This window comes from Xenopus laevis, chromosome 7S (genome assembly GCF_017654675.1).
Source record: "Xenopus laevis strain J_2021 chromosome 7S, Xenopus_laevis_v10.1, whole genome shotgun sequence".
NCBI classification, from domain to species: domain Eukaryota; kingdom Metazoa; phylum Chordata; class Amphibia; order Anura; family Pipidae; genus Xenopus; species Xenopus laevis.
In genome coordinates, this window is record NC_054384.1 from 5,446,951 (window position 1) to 5,460,141 (window position 13,191).

The 13,191-nt window shown below is 42.7% G+C and overlaps 1 protein-coding gene across 2 annotated transcripts in view; it reads right to left on the reverse strand.

The window, feature by feature from the left end:
- Positions 1 to 13,191, reverse strand: part of stambpl1.S (STAM binding protein like 1 S homeolog) — a 50,097-nt gene that overhangs the window by 16,598 nt on the left and 20,308 nt on the right. The window contains 2 exon segments of one of the 2 annotated variants that reach the window (NM_001091198.1): positions 6,015 to 6,109; positions 6,332 to 6,440. The exons of the other annotated variant lie outside the window; for it this stretch is intronic. The gene's annotated coding sequence lies outside the window, so the exon portion shown is untranslated. 2 annotated transcript variants of the gene reach the window in all.

The window sequence follows — 13,191 nt, forward strand, 5'->3', positions numbered from 1 at the left end:
ATAATAAACTTGCTAATTCTGCTGCCTTTGATCTAGTAATTCCTTCTAATATCCTTATCATTTACAGTAGGGGGTACATTATCCCTTATAATACATGAGTGATACTCAGAGTTCCCTGTATAACTCAGCCTGCAGCCTTGTGCCTTTATATGGTCACAGAACAACCCCTCAGTGACTTCTAATATCCTTATCATTTACAGTAGGGGGTACATTATCCCTTATAATACATGAGTGATACTCAGAGTTCCCTGTATAACTCAGCCTGCAGCCTTGTGCCTTTATATGGTCACAGAACAACCCCTCAGTGACTTCTAATATCCTTATCATTTACAGTAGGGGGTACATTATCCCTTATAATACATGAGTGATACTCAGAGTTCCCTGTATAACTCAGCCTGCAGCCTTGTGCCTTTATATGGTCACAGAACAACCCCTCAGTGACTTCTAATATCCTTATCATTTACAGTAGGGGGTACATTATCCCTTATAATACATGAGTGATACTCAGAGTTCCCTGTATAACTCAGCCTGCAGCCTTGTGCCTTTATATGGTCACAGAACAACCCCTCAGTGACTTCTAATATCCTTATCATTTACAGTAGGGGGTACATTATCCCTTATAATACATGAGTGATACTCAGAGTTCCCTGTATAACTCAGCCTGCAGCCTTGTGCCTTTATATGGTCACAGAACAACCCCTCAGTGAAAAGCAGAAGTGATAATTCTTGAGTTCATACCGATTGTTCCATTCTCACAGTATTTCCACCTGTTCCTATCAATGATTTAGTGGTTTCCTCTATCAGACTTGGGCCCCTGGGGCGCTGAACCTTATAAAAGCCGCACGGGTGCAGACGGGTGTTAGAGCAACGCTCCCACGCAGTCACCTGACAGACAGGGGCTTATTAAAGGGGTTGTTCACCTTTAAATTAACTGTTAGTATGATGTAGAGAGGGATATTCTGAGACAATTTGCAGTTGGTTTTCATTTTTTATTATTTGTGGCTTTTGAGTTATTTAGCTTTTTATTCAGCAGCTCTCCAGTTTGCAATTTTATCTGGTTGCTAGGGTCCACATAATCCTAGCAACCATGCACTGATTTGAATAAGAGACTGGAATATGAATAGGAGAGAGATCCCATAAAACTATGGCAGCATAGGTATTACCTGTACTAAGCACAATTCAGCAGGAACAGTCCCTAAGTTTCCTCATAGTCTGTACAGAGAGATCCCATAAAACTATGGCAGCATAGGTATTCCCCTGTACTAAGCACAATTCAGCAGGAACAGTCCCTAAGTTTGCTCATAGTCTGTACAGAGAGATCCCATAAAACTATGGCAGCATAGGTATTCCCTGTACTAAGCACAATTCAGCAGGAACAGTCCCCTAAGTTTGCTCATAGTCTGTACAGAGAGATCCCATAAAACTATGGCAGCATAGGTATTCCCTGTACTAAGCACAATTCAGCAGGAACAGTCCCTAAGTTTGTTCATAGTCTGTACAGAGAGATCCCATAAAACTATGGCAGCATAGGTATTCCCCTGTACTAAGCACAATTCAGCAGGAACAGTCCCTAAGTTTGCTCATAGTCTGTACAGAGAGATCCCATAAAACTATGGCAGCATAGGTATTCCCTGTACTAAGCACAATTCAGCAGGAACAGTCCCCTAAGTTTGCTCATAGTCTGTACAGAGAGATCCCATAAAACTATGGCAGCATAGGTATTCCCTGTACTAAGCACAATTCAGCAGGAACAGTCCCTAAGTTTGTTCATAGTCTGTACAGAGAGATCCCATAAAACTATGGCAGCATAGGTATTCCCTGTACTAAGCACAATTCAGCAGGAACAGTCCCTAAGTTTGCTCATAGTCTGTACAGAGAGATCCCATAAAACTATAGCAGTATAGGTATTCCCTGTACTAAGCACAATTCAGCAGGAACAGTCCCTAAGTTTGCTCATAGTCTGTACAGAGATCCCATAAAACTATGGCAGCATAGGTATTCCCTGTACTAAGCACAATTCAGCAGGAACATGTTAGAGGTTTATCTCCCTATAAAGGTATAATGATATGCAAAATGTCTGCTGCACCAGCCCGAGGACCTGATCCCCAATAAATCATACCAGTCTCATTCCAGGATATCAGATCAGAGATGGCTCAGCAGAAACCTCACAATTGTGTCCGATTCCATTTAACACACTATAACAGGTGAGGATCTTGTGACCTTAAAATGCTTTCACATACCGGCTGGGGCCTGGAGGATTAATAAGTTAAATCATGTGAAAGGGAGGTCACTGGAAAATGTATGGCCAATTCTACAGCATTCTACTAAATGCCACCTACACACACCATAACAAACTGCCAGGCAGGCAGCAGTGTAACAGCAGTTACTGGGTGTCACATGGCTCATATAGTGCAAACAGTTAGTCATGTGACTCACACAGCGAATGCTATAGAAAACACTGGTCCTGTGAGCTAAACAAGGGGAGCCACCAGAAGGGCCTCCAACCCAACCTGCAGTCCTTCTGCTTGTGTTCAACTAAAACTCTCACATTGCCCACTGAAAGCAGGAGCTGCTGGACATAGAAATAAAAAATGTTTATTTTATCTGTTTATTAGAGACCATATAATGTACTTCCCCAAAGGCATTTGTACCCCTACAATCAGCACAGCCCCCCACTGTGATACTACGCCCCCCACCAGCAATTTTGTCAGGTCCGTGACAGTGATGCCATTACTGAAAGCCTTCCGCTGCCAATCAGTACAGGTATGGGACCTGTTATCCAGAATGCTCGGGACCAGGAGTTTTCCGGATAAGGGATCTTTCTGTAATTTGGATCTTCATACATCTATTTGTTTAATCAAGTCTGAATGCCAAAAACTCGAAAAATTTAATTTTTTTTTTTTACTAGTAAATCCGAATTTTTTGTGGAAAAAAAAAACCTTGAATTTTTGTTATTTATTATACCGTTAGTATGGAAAAAGTCGGAATCTGAAAATCTGGTATCACAGACCTGCCAAGGTTGTTTATAAGTCAATGGGAGAAGTCCCGAAGATCTGCACTGGGTTTCGTGCAAAAATACGGGAAAAATTCGTATGATTTAAATTTTCGTACGATTTTCACGATTTTCAATAGATTTTTCCCGCTCTGGAAGATGTATTGATAAATAAGGGGAAATAACCTGTGCCATTTGGTTGGCGTATATTTCAGAACATAATGAGATAAATTCAGATTTTGATAAATAACTCCAAGTCTACAAGAAAATCATATAAACATGAAATAAACCCAATAGGCTGGTTTTGCCTCCAATAAGGATTAATTATATCTTAGTTGGGATCAAGTACAGGCTACTGTTTTATTATTACACAGAAAAAAGAAATCATTTTTAATAATTTGGATTATTTGGATAAAATCTATGGGAGATGGCCTCTCTGTAATTCAGAGCTTTCTGGATAATGGGTTTTATCGAATAACAGATCCCATACCTATATAGACTGATAATCAGTATGTGGAATTTACCTTGTTTGTGAAATCATTACACAGGTATGGGACCTGTTATCCAGAATGCTCGGGACCTGGGGTTTTCCGGATAACGGATCTTTCCGCAGCTTGGATCTTTATACCTTAAGTCTACCAGAAAATCATGTGAATATTAAATAAAGCCAATAGGCTGGTTTTGCTTCCAATAAGGATTAATTATATCTTAGTCGGGATCAAGTACAAGCTACTGTTTTATTATTACACAGAAAAAAGGAAATCGGTTTTAAAAATGTGATTTTTTTTCGGATAAAATGGAGTTTCTGTAATTTGGAGCTTGATGGATAATAGGTTTCTGGATAACAGATCCTACACCTGTACCAGTGTTACAGAATGCCAAAAAACATTGGGGCAGTTACTATACATTATATATATATATATATATATATATATATATATATATATATATATATATATATATATATATATATATATATATATATATATATATATATATATCATAAAGGCTCCTCGGGCCTCTTACACTACAGTTCCCATCAAGCTCAGTCAGTGGTTGGTTCTGCTGGAGACACAAGTATTAGAAATAGAGGACTTTAGTCTGACGCCAGGCAGCCTAATGGAAAGCTCTTTAGACGAGTTCCAGCCAACCAGAACATTGGTCTCCTTATTATCCCACTGGGATAAGCAACACAAGAGCAACACACAGCTCAATGAGAGACAACCACAGCCCCAGTGAGATGGCAGTTGCTAGCTGGCAGTCACTAGCAGGACTAATATCCATTATAAGTTAATGGTTTGTAGAGAAACGTCACAGCTATAAAAGCTGCTTGTTCAGAGATGGAATCCATGGCCCCGGGGTGCAGAGACAAGAAATCAGCCAATCATTTCCACCTGGTTTGGACCCTCCTCTCCTATTGGCCCAAGTCAGTCCCAATGACTCTACACAGACACCATTGGTTTAAAGGAGTTGTTCTTCTTGGAGTGAACTTTTAGTATGATGTAAAGTGTGATATTCTGAGACAATTTGCAATTTGTCTTCCTTTTTTATTTTGTGTGGTTTTGGAGTTATTTAGCTTTTTATTCAGCAGCTCTCCAGTTTGCGATTTCAGCCATTTGGTTGCTAGGGTCCTAATTCCCCTAGCAACCATGCATTGATTTGAATAAGAAACTGCAATATGAATAGGAGAGGCCTGAATTGAAAGAGGAGTAATAGAAATCAGCAATAAGTAGCTTACAGAGCATTTGTTTTTTAGATGGGGTCGGTGACCCCCATTTGAAAGCTACAAAGAGTCAGATGAAGAAGGCAAATAATTTAAAAACTATAAAAAAAAAATAATAATAAAGACCAATTAAAAAGTTGCATTGAAGTGGCCATTCTTTAACATACTAAAAGTTAATTTAAAGGTGAACCACCCATTTAAAGGGGTGACCCATCTAAAAAACAAATGCTCTGTAAACCTACACATTTAGACTTATTGCTGATTTTTATTCCTCATCTTTTTTTTATTCCTCCTCTTTTTTTATTCAGGCCTCTCCTATTCCAGTCTCTTATTCAAATCAGTGCATGGTTGTTAGGGTAATTTGGACCCTAGCAACCAGATGGCTGAAATTGCAAACTGGAGAGCTGCTGAATAAAAAGCTAAAGAACTCAAAAAAACACAAATAATAAAAAATGAAAACCAATTGCAAATTGTCTCAGAATATCCCTCTCTAAAACATAATAACAGTTCACGCCAAGACGAACAACCCCTTTAAAGAGATGTACTGGCCACCCCTATTAGTTATAGAATAACAAGGACTAATCAGGCATGAGATAGTCATCACTATACTGTCAACTCTGTACTGTGATCTCCCCAGTGATTCATTTATCCACCATATGACCCTTACGTTGTTGCTGAACTACAACTCCCAGATGCCGACGGATGTTGTCATACTATAACTCTTAGGTTTAAGAAAGCCTACGGGAGTTGAAGAACAAACACTCAAAAGCTCTCTGACGCCAGTGGGAGTTGTAGTTCTACAACTCCCTGCAACAGCAAAAAACTGGGAATAGTACATTGGGTTGGGTAAAGGGGATCCCAACTGTTACTGTCCCATCCTGCTCTGTTATAACTGGTACTATTTCCCCCTGATACAAATAACTGGTGCTCGGGGGACGGCAGAACGGTACGTTCTTTTAGTTTAACATCCCCATTGATAGGAACAACATTGCTTTTATCAGCTGCAGCTCATCAGGTTGTAGTAGGGGGAACAACTGCTTATGTTGCAATTCTGGGAGTTGTAGTTGAACAACAGCTAACGAGCAATACATTCGATGATGTCAATGTGTAAAATAGTCTCTCCTCACACTCAGCAGCTGCACATCATTGTACCTTCCATGTGTTCAGCAGAAATCACTAATTAATTATTAACCCCAACTCTATGTTCCACATCTTCTCCTGATTAAGGTGTAACCCTTGCCGTGCCAGGGAGGTGAGCAGGGTGCATCCTGGGTAATAAGACACAAAGCAGCCACTTACCTGCAGTGTGATTTGTGCAGCCGCCCCCGCTGGCAGTTCCTCTGCCTTTTCATGGGGATCAGAAGCCGCCGGCTTTTGCTGGAAGCAGCTCAGTTCTACCAGAGAGAGAGAAATCAAATGACAGCAGCAGTTTTTTTTCCTTTCTCATTTCACGGTGGATTCCTATTGGTCGCCTGCCCTGAAATGAATAATCAGCCTCCCAGACAAAGAGTCCCTGCTCTCTATATACAGACATTTATACATACAGAATGAGAAGTGGAAAGCCTTCTATTGGTAGCCACCCTCCTCCCCAGCTGGCCACCCTGTCATTGTGTTACCTGGGCTACTGCAGGCGGTGTGCTGGCTACCAGTGACTCATGGCCAGTCCCCAGGGAGAGGAGAGAGACAGGCAGAAACGTGGGACAGAGCTGTGACTGCGACTCCCTCATAAACTGTCAGGCAACCTTGATACAGCCAGTGCCGCCTGCAGTGTAAGGGAAGAGCCCGCCCCCTCCAGGAACCAACATGGCTGCCCCTGCCTCTAATTGCCTCCTACTGACCTCCCATGTCTGTGCTAAGGAAATGCAGGAGGGAGCTTTCCTTCCATTGTTATCATTATATTTACTCATGTATATTCCACATCTGCCGAGCAGCCTACGAGGCCCCACTGGGGTTCACACCTCAGCCCTTTAAAACTAGAAAATGACTGTATAAAAGGCAAAGTCTATAGAAGTCTGCTGCAGACTGAAGTGATTTCTAAGAAGACATGACATACATAACTCCCAACTGTCGCATTTTCAGAGGGACGGCCCCTCTTTTGACAGCTCAACCCACACTCCTGGGTACTGGAAAGTCCTAATTTTCTCTGCACTGAACGGCCTGAAAAAGAAACAATGTCTCTAACTTAATTGGCTTTTGGCAAAGAGCCCAGAACAGCCACAGCTTCAGATAAGATCCATTTGTAACAATTTCAAGATAAGCAAATAAGTAATTGTAACATTATAAGATAACAGGTCTCTTGGGAGAACAGCTTAAAGGGCAATTCACCTTCATTAGCAAAACTGTAATAACTGGGGAAAAAAACACAGAAATGTGTTCAGACTTTCATAACCTGCTAAATTTTGTAAAATGAACATGATAATTAGTGAGTGTGGCCAAAAATTGCCACGATGCTCGCTGCAACTATTTTGTCCCTCTTTTTATTTCCAAAATATTGGGAGATATGGACATGTCACTACTCATGTCCTGCTCCTTTGCTGACGTTCACGCGCTTACATGTCGCTATGTCCAAAATCAACCAAACTGCCCAATCGAACCGGATATGTGTGATACATGCACGATTTAAGGGGCAAAAAAAAAAGGGGGGTTGGGGTAACAGTAGTTTTTTTTAATTGCCCCTCGCTAGCGCTATGTCACCTGCACCAAGAGCAGGACCGGACTGGGATTCCAAACAGGCCCTGACATTTTAAGTACACAGAGGCCCAAACAGCCCCCACCAGTCCAATAAATAGTGAGTGTCTATGGCATCTTACAGCCCCTCTGGCTTTTACCAGAACCTACAGATTGCCAGTCTGGGTCTGACCCGGAGGGACTCCCAGTGCAGATCAGCCATGTTGGGGGACACCCATCTACATAATGAATGAATGCAGTAACTTGTGCATTATGCACATGAGCTCTGATGGCCGCTCACACCGGGAGCTCCCTCCCTAGTGTACTAGCACTGACGAGGGGCAATTTTTTTAAAAAAAAAGTAGTTACCCCCAAACTGAGTGCAGCTGTATTAGCCCACGCCTTTGGTTGGGGATAATATAATAGGCCAACAGGTGGTGCTTTACAGTGTCCTAAATCGGCAGAACTAGCAGCCACGGAGCAGTCTGATTGGCAGAACTAGCAGCCACGGAGCAGTCTGATTGGCAGAACTAGCAGCCACGGAGCAGTCTGATTGGCAGAACTAGCAGCCACGGAGCAGTCTGATTGGCAGAACTAGCAGCCACGGAGCAGTCTGATTGGCAGAACTAGCAGCCACGGAGCAGTCTAATTGGCAGAACTAGCAGCTACGGAGCAGTCTGATTGGCAGAACTAGCAGCCACGGAGCAGTCTGATTGGCAGAACTAGCAGCTGCACAGCAGTCAAGGTCATTTGGGGTTAATAACTGGTACACTGACTTTTTTCCTATATACAGTAGCTACCCGTTTCTCATGGTGAGGGGGAGTTCTGGCTAAAGGCTGGGCCAAAGTGGGGTTTGAAAATGTTTGACAGTCACTAACACAGAAATGCACTGTTTTGCCAGAAGCATGAGTGACCCCCATTGTGTCCCTGATTTTATTTGGTCCTGTTGGAAAATTGTTCCTGCAAACTGAGCCGCACCCGTAGCCAGAGCTTGTTGTCTGTAGCTTGTTGTAGCCCAGCAGTGTTATCTGCCCCCAGTCTGAGCAAACAACTACACTGGCCCCTGCACATACTAATCTCACTAATGGTCGGGCCATTTTGTACATGAAAAGGTTCTGTGTCCTGGGGCTCAAGACGGGCCTAAGACACTAAAGTGGAAGTAGCACTTGTTTTCAGGTGTCACCTTGTCCAAGATTTCACAATTGTGTTTTGTTGTCTATTCCTGTTGCTGACAACCTGCTGTCCTTGCCTGATCCTCATTCCTACCTGTTGTCCTTCATTATTGCTCATTCCTGCCTGTTGTCCTTCACTATTGCTCATTCCTATCTGTTGTCCTTCACTATTGCTCATTCCTATCTGTTGTCCTTCACTATTGCTCATTCCTACCTGTTGTCCTTCACTTTTGCTCATTCCTACCTGTTGTCCTTCATTATTGCTCATTGCTGCCTGTTGTCCTTCACTATTGCTCATTCCTACCTGTTGTCCTTCATTATTGCTCATTGCTGCCTGTTGTCCTTCACTATTGCTCATTCCTACCTGTTGTCCTTCACTATTGCTCATTCCTACCTGTTGTCCTTCACTTTTGCTCATTCCTACCTGTTGTCCTTCATTATTGCTCATTCCTACCTGTTGTCCTTGCCTGATTCTCATCACTGCTCGCTGCCATTATCTATTCCTTATTGCTGCCTGCTGTCCTTGCCTGACCCAAATGATGAGTTGCAATAGAGGTGCATAGCTTTACTGGCACCGTATAAACCCCACAACCAACGCACGATAATGTGATTCTGCAGCAAAAAATGCAAAATACAAGCGACTTTTTACTTTCCATTCTGGCACCTTCACCTGGCTGGTTCAACGCTGGAGAAGGGACTTTTAATTGACACCAACACAGATAAACTGGAAAATCTAGTTCTCCTAAATGACTGCAGTCTCCTGTGTATATCAATGGGCGAGGCAATTCATAGTGTCACGTGATATCTGGGTGATACCAGTGCACATGCCGGGCACACCAAGGAGTGAGAATGATTCATTAGAACTGAAACCAATTTATGTTCTATATATGGAGAAATGCTTCCTTTTAAAGCAGAAGTACTGGTTTTGCTCCTGTGCATCTGAATGGTTTGCGTCCATTTTTTGCACTTTGCTCCCTTATAAATAAGGCCTCTTGTGTCTGCAGGTCCCATATTAAGGTAGTGCAGATGGGCCAAATGCTGCCCCATCTGGTAAAAAAAAAGTTGCAAATTTGTTTAATGTCCACCCTGCAGTTCTCCTGGTGTCAAACTTCAGACATCGTTAAGTTATTTCAATAACTGGTCATCCCAAATTGATATACATTATTATTCTCCTATGGATTGGGATCCCTGCCTCTCTGCAATGCCTACGGTGCAAAATCTATAACCGACCCCATATCTTTAGCTATACATGTTCATAATTTGGGTCAAGATGGCCTACAAAATACAAATGAATGGATGAGTAAAATGAGAAGGTGGGAAGCAGATTTCTACCTCCCAGTGGTATGAAAAGTGGAAGAGCATAAGGTATCCAAAGAAGTGATGCACTTTCAGTTGAGCAGAAGTGCATCACCCAGACCACCCTCCTACTTTACTATTCCCCTGTGCCCTTGATCTGCAACCTACAAACCCCAATGTTATTTAGTCCTAACAGGCTCCCCAGGGGTCTCTCCTTCCCTATCAATTGCTACCTCTTTATTGGTTCCCCTCATCCCCAGTGGTGCCTGGGGCACATGCCTCGGTTGGGTACCCCAGGTTCTGACCATTCCATCTGGGAACATCCATGATATTGTTCCTTTCTGGGCATGTCCATGTTACACACAGGACCAAGTGACCCCAGCCAGAAAGTATATCTGAAATGGAGTGGTCTAGTACTATTTTTGACCCCACCTTAAGCCTGACATGGATGTGTCGAGAATCTGGCCACTTCTAGGCCCAAGACACAAGCCAAGCCATGGTGGGAGTACCCGTGATTGTCATCTGAGAGACCTTTTAATTTCTATGAACCAGGAGCTGCAATACCGCTATAGTTTTTAGGTTGCCCCTGGGAGGCTAGGACTGGTCCACTAGGTTACCAGGAGGAGATCTCCCAGCAGACCGTTCTTCTGTTTCAGTTCTAGACTTCTATAAGCATTTTACTCACTCAGTTGACCTGATTTCCCTATCGCTACCATGGTTTGCTTCCCATATGCAAGGCCACCAAAAGAGTCTCCTGTTCAGTCACAGTGTAAGTGTAGTGTGCTCTTGAGTGGGTCCACCATCATTACTCATACTCTGCAGTAGGACATTGGGAGCCCACCAGGACATGATAGTTATAAATGGAATAATGGGACCTTTTTTGGTGTTTTTTGCTATGTGAGAAGAAGTAGAATCTGGAGAATTGGGGAAAGACCAGGAGACAACAAGGGATAAAATTGAAACAAAAAAAGGTAAGAGAGAAGGTGAAGAAGGTAAAAAGAGGGTAGTGGTTACTGTGTGTACCAGTCCAGTTTACCAGGTAACCCGCCCACCCTAAACACATCCTATATCCAGCAGAGGCCCATGTGTCCTTAGAATGTTCTGGTTGAGTTATTCTATGTTAAAAAAATCACAGTAAGCAAAGAGAACATTGCATGAGCTTATCTCTAGAATAAGGTTGGCCGTGGAAGGGAGGAGACTAAAGGAAAAGTCCAGCCCATGAATCTAAATCAAATGGACTTGTATTTTCCAAGATAAATGTTATATCACATGTTGGGCCATGAAGCTGGTTTAGGAACAACCCAAGGAAATCCTAGTTTTACTGTGTAAAGGGTAAATAGGCCCTATTTATAAGGAGAATGTATCTTTAGTTCAGCTTGACGGTATAGCTTAATATAGCCCCCAGACTATTCCTGTTATGTTTTTCCCAAAAAATTACCCTGGTTTTACTAAGCATTACACAAATGCAAATAATTTTTCGTATAATAGAGTCCCCCTAAGAAGGTATCCCCCAAGGGCTTCTGGGAATTTTAATATGAAAGCTCACACCCCTCTTGCAAAGACCCTTGCAGTAAAGTCGCAGGCTTCTGGGTATGTGAGTGGTGCTTGGAAGCCTGTGCAGCTCCACAGCAGAATACAGCTCCAGCGCAGCCGAGGAGTTCATAAAAACATCATTTATTTGCTTTTCTCCTTAAATTTACTCTGCTTGTTTGTGTTATGAGAAGCATCGTTTCAAAAACTCTCCCAAATAGAAGCTGTATTTGTTCAAAATCATCGGTGCCCCAGAGGGGCGCCATCTGCCTTTAATATGGCCGTTGCAACTGCCACATCCCACGTGGCCACCCTGCAGGAAACAATGTGCCAGTGTGTCTCTCCCTATATAAGAACATTGATAGAGAATTAGATGTGAAAAGAAGAAGTGTCATGTTAGGCTAATGGGGATAATTCGGTACATATTGGAAGCTAGCATGTAGGCAAACTCTTATTTGTCCCATGATCCTCTGCTGATCTATATTTATTGGACCTTCCATAGACAAGAAAACCGGTCTCCACCTTGGCAGGGAAACTGCAGTCTGGTTGTACTGTAGTTAGGAGCCCCATGGCAGAGGCCCAGAAGACTTAAAGTTGCTTGTGGAGACTGGCCAAGGAAGAAGTGGATTGTGGGAGAGGCTACTTCATGATGGGGTGTGGCTGGAATGGATCAGGGGTGTGGTTGTGAGTCTGAGGGCCATTTCTTTTTCAATGGGACCTCATTCTACTTCTCGGTATGGCCCTGTTAACTAAAGTTGGCCATAGGCCCAAAGGTAAAGTCGTACAAATCTAAGTTTCGTATGATTTTTGGACCATGTGTATCGGATCATCCCAACATTTTTCGTTCCATGGGGATCGGTCATTTAGTCGATAGGTCAGGTTAAAAGATTTCTGTCAGCTAACGATAATATCTCTGCATGTATTGCCTATCTAACAATATCAATGAGTGACTGTCACTTCTATTTGTCGGACATAACTTTCGTACGATTGCTGTCACGGTCACAACATCGTCTGATTTGTTCTTTTACTACTTTATTTAATCTGAATGGTTAGTGGCAGGTTGGAAGAATAGGACGTCCAATGGTTTGTCTGATACAAGGCTAAAATCTGGACATCTATGGCCAACTTTAGTATGGGAACTGATGGTCCATGAGGGTGGTCCTAACTGTTATCCTCCACCATATTTTTTTCAACTGTCACCATCTTGCCGTATTTCCACCATCTCGTCCTATTGTTACCGCGTTGCTTTGCTACTAACATCTTTCTCCACTGTTGCGATATTGTTCTAAAGTCTCCAACTTTGGGTAACTATAACTTCTATCCTATGACTGCTTTTCTGAGGCTCTCACTGTCGGGCTCATTTATAAACACTGGGCAAACGTGTCTGGGCAGTAACCATAGCAACCAATCAATAACTGGTTGTTTTGTTCTGTTTTAGCCAGCTGCAGGTTAAGCAATAAAAACCAAAATTTGATTGGTTGCCGTGGGTTACTGCCCGGGTGCAAATTTGCCCAGTGTTTATAAATGAGCCCCAGTATGTGAAGGGCCTGGGATGGTCTTTGGAGCATCTTGAAATTCTTTGGGTGACACACAATATTGGCAGTGGAACAATATAGTCCCCAAATCAGGACCAGGACTAGGGCTTAGGGTCGCCACCTGACCGGTATTCACAGGGTGTAACTATTGAAGCAGACCCTAAAATTAACAGAGACTCCAGAGCAGTGGAATAGGATCCAAGGTGGCACTGACTTATAAAACCTTTAGTGGACCCCAAATTAATTTTGTTGTCGGTCCCAGTAACTTCTAGCAAA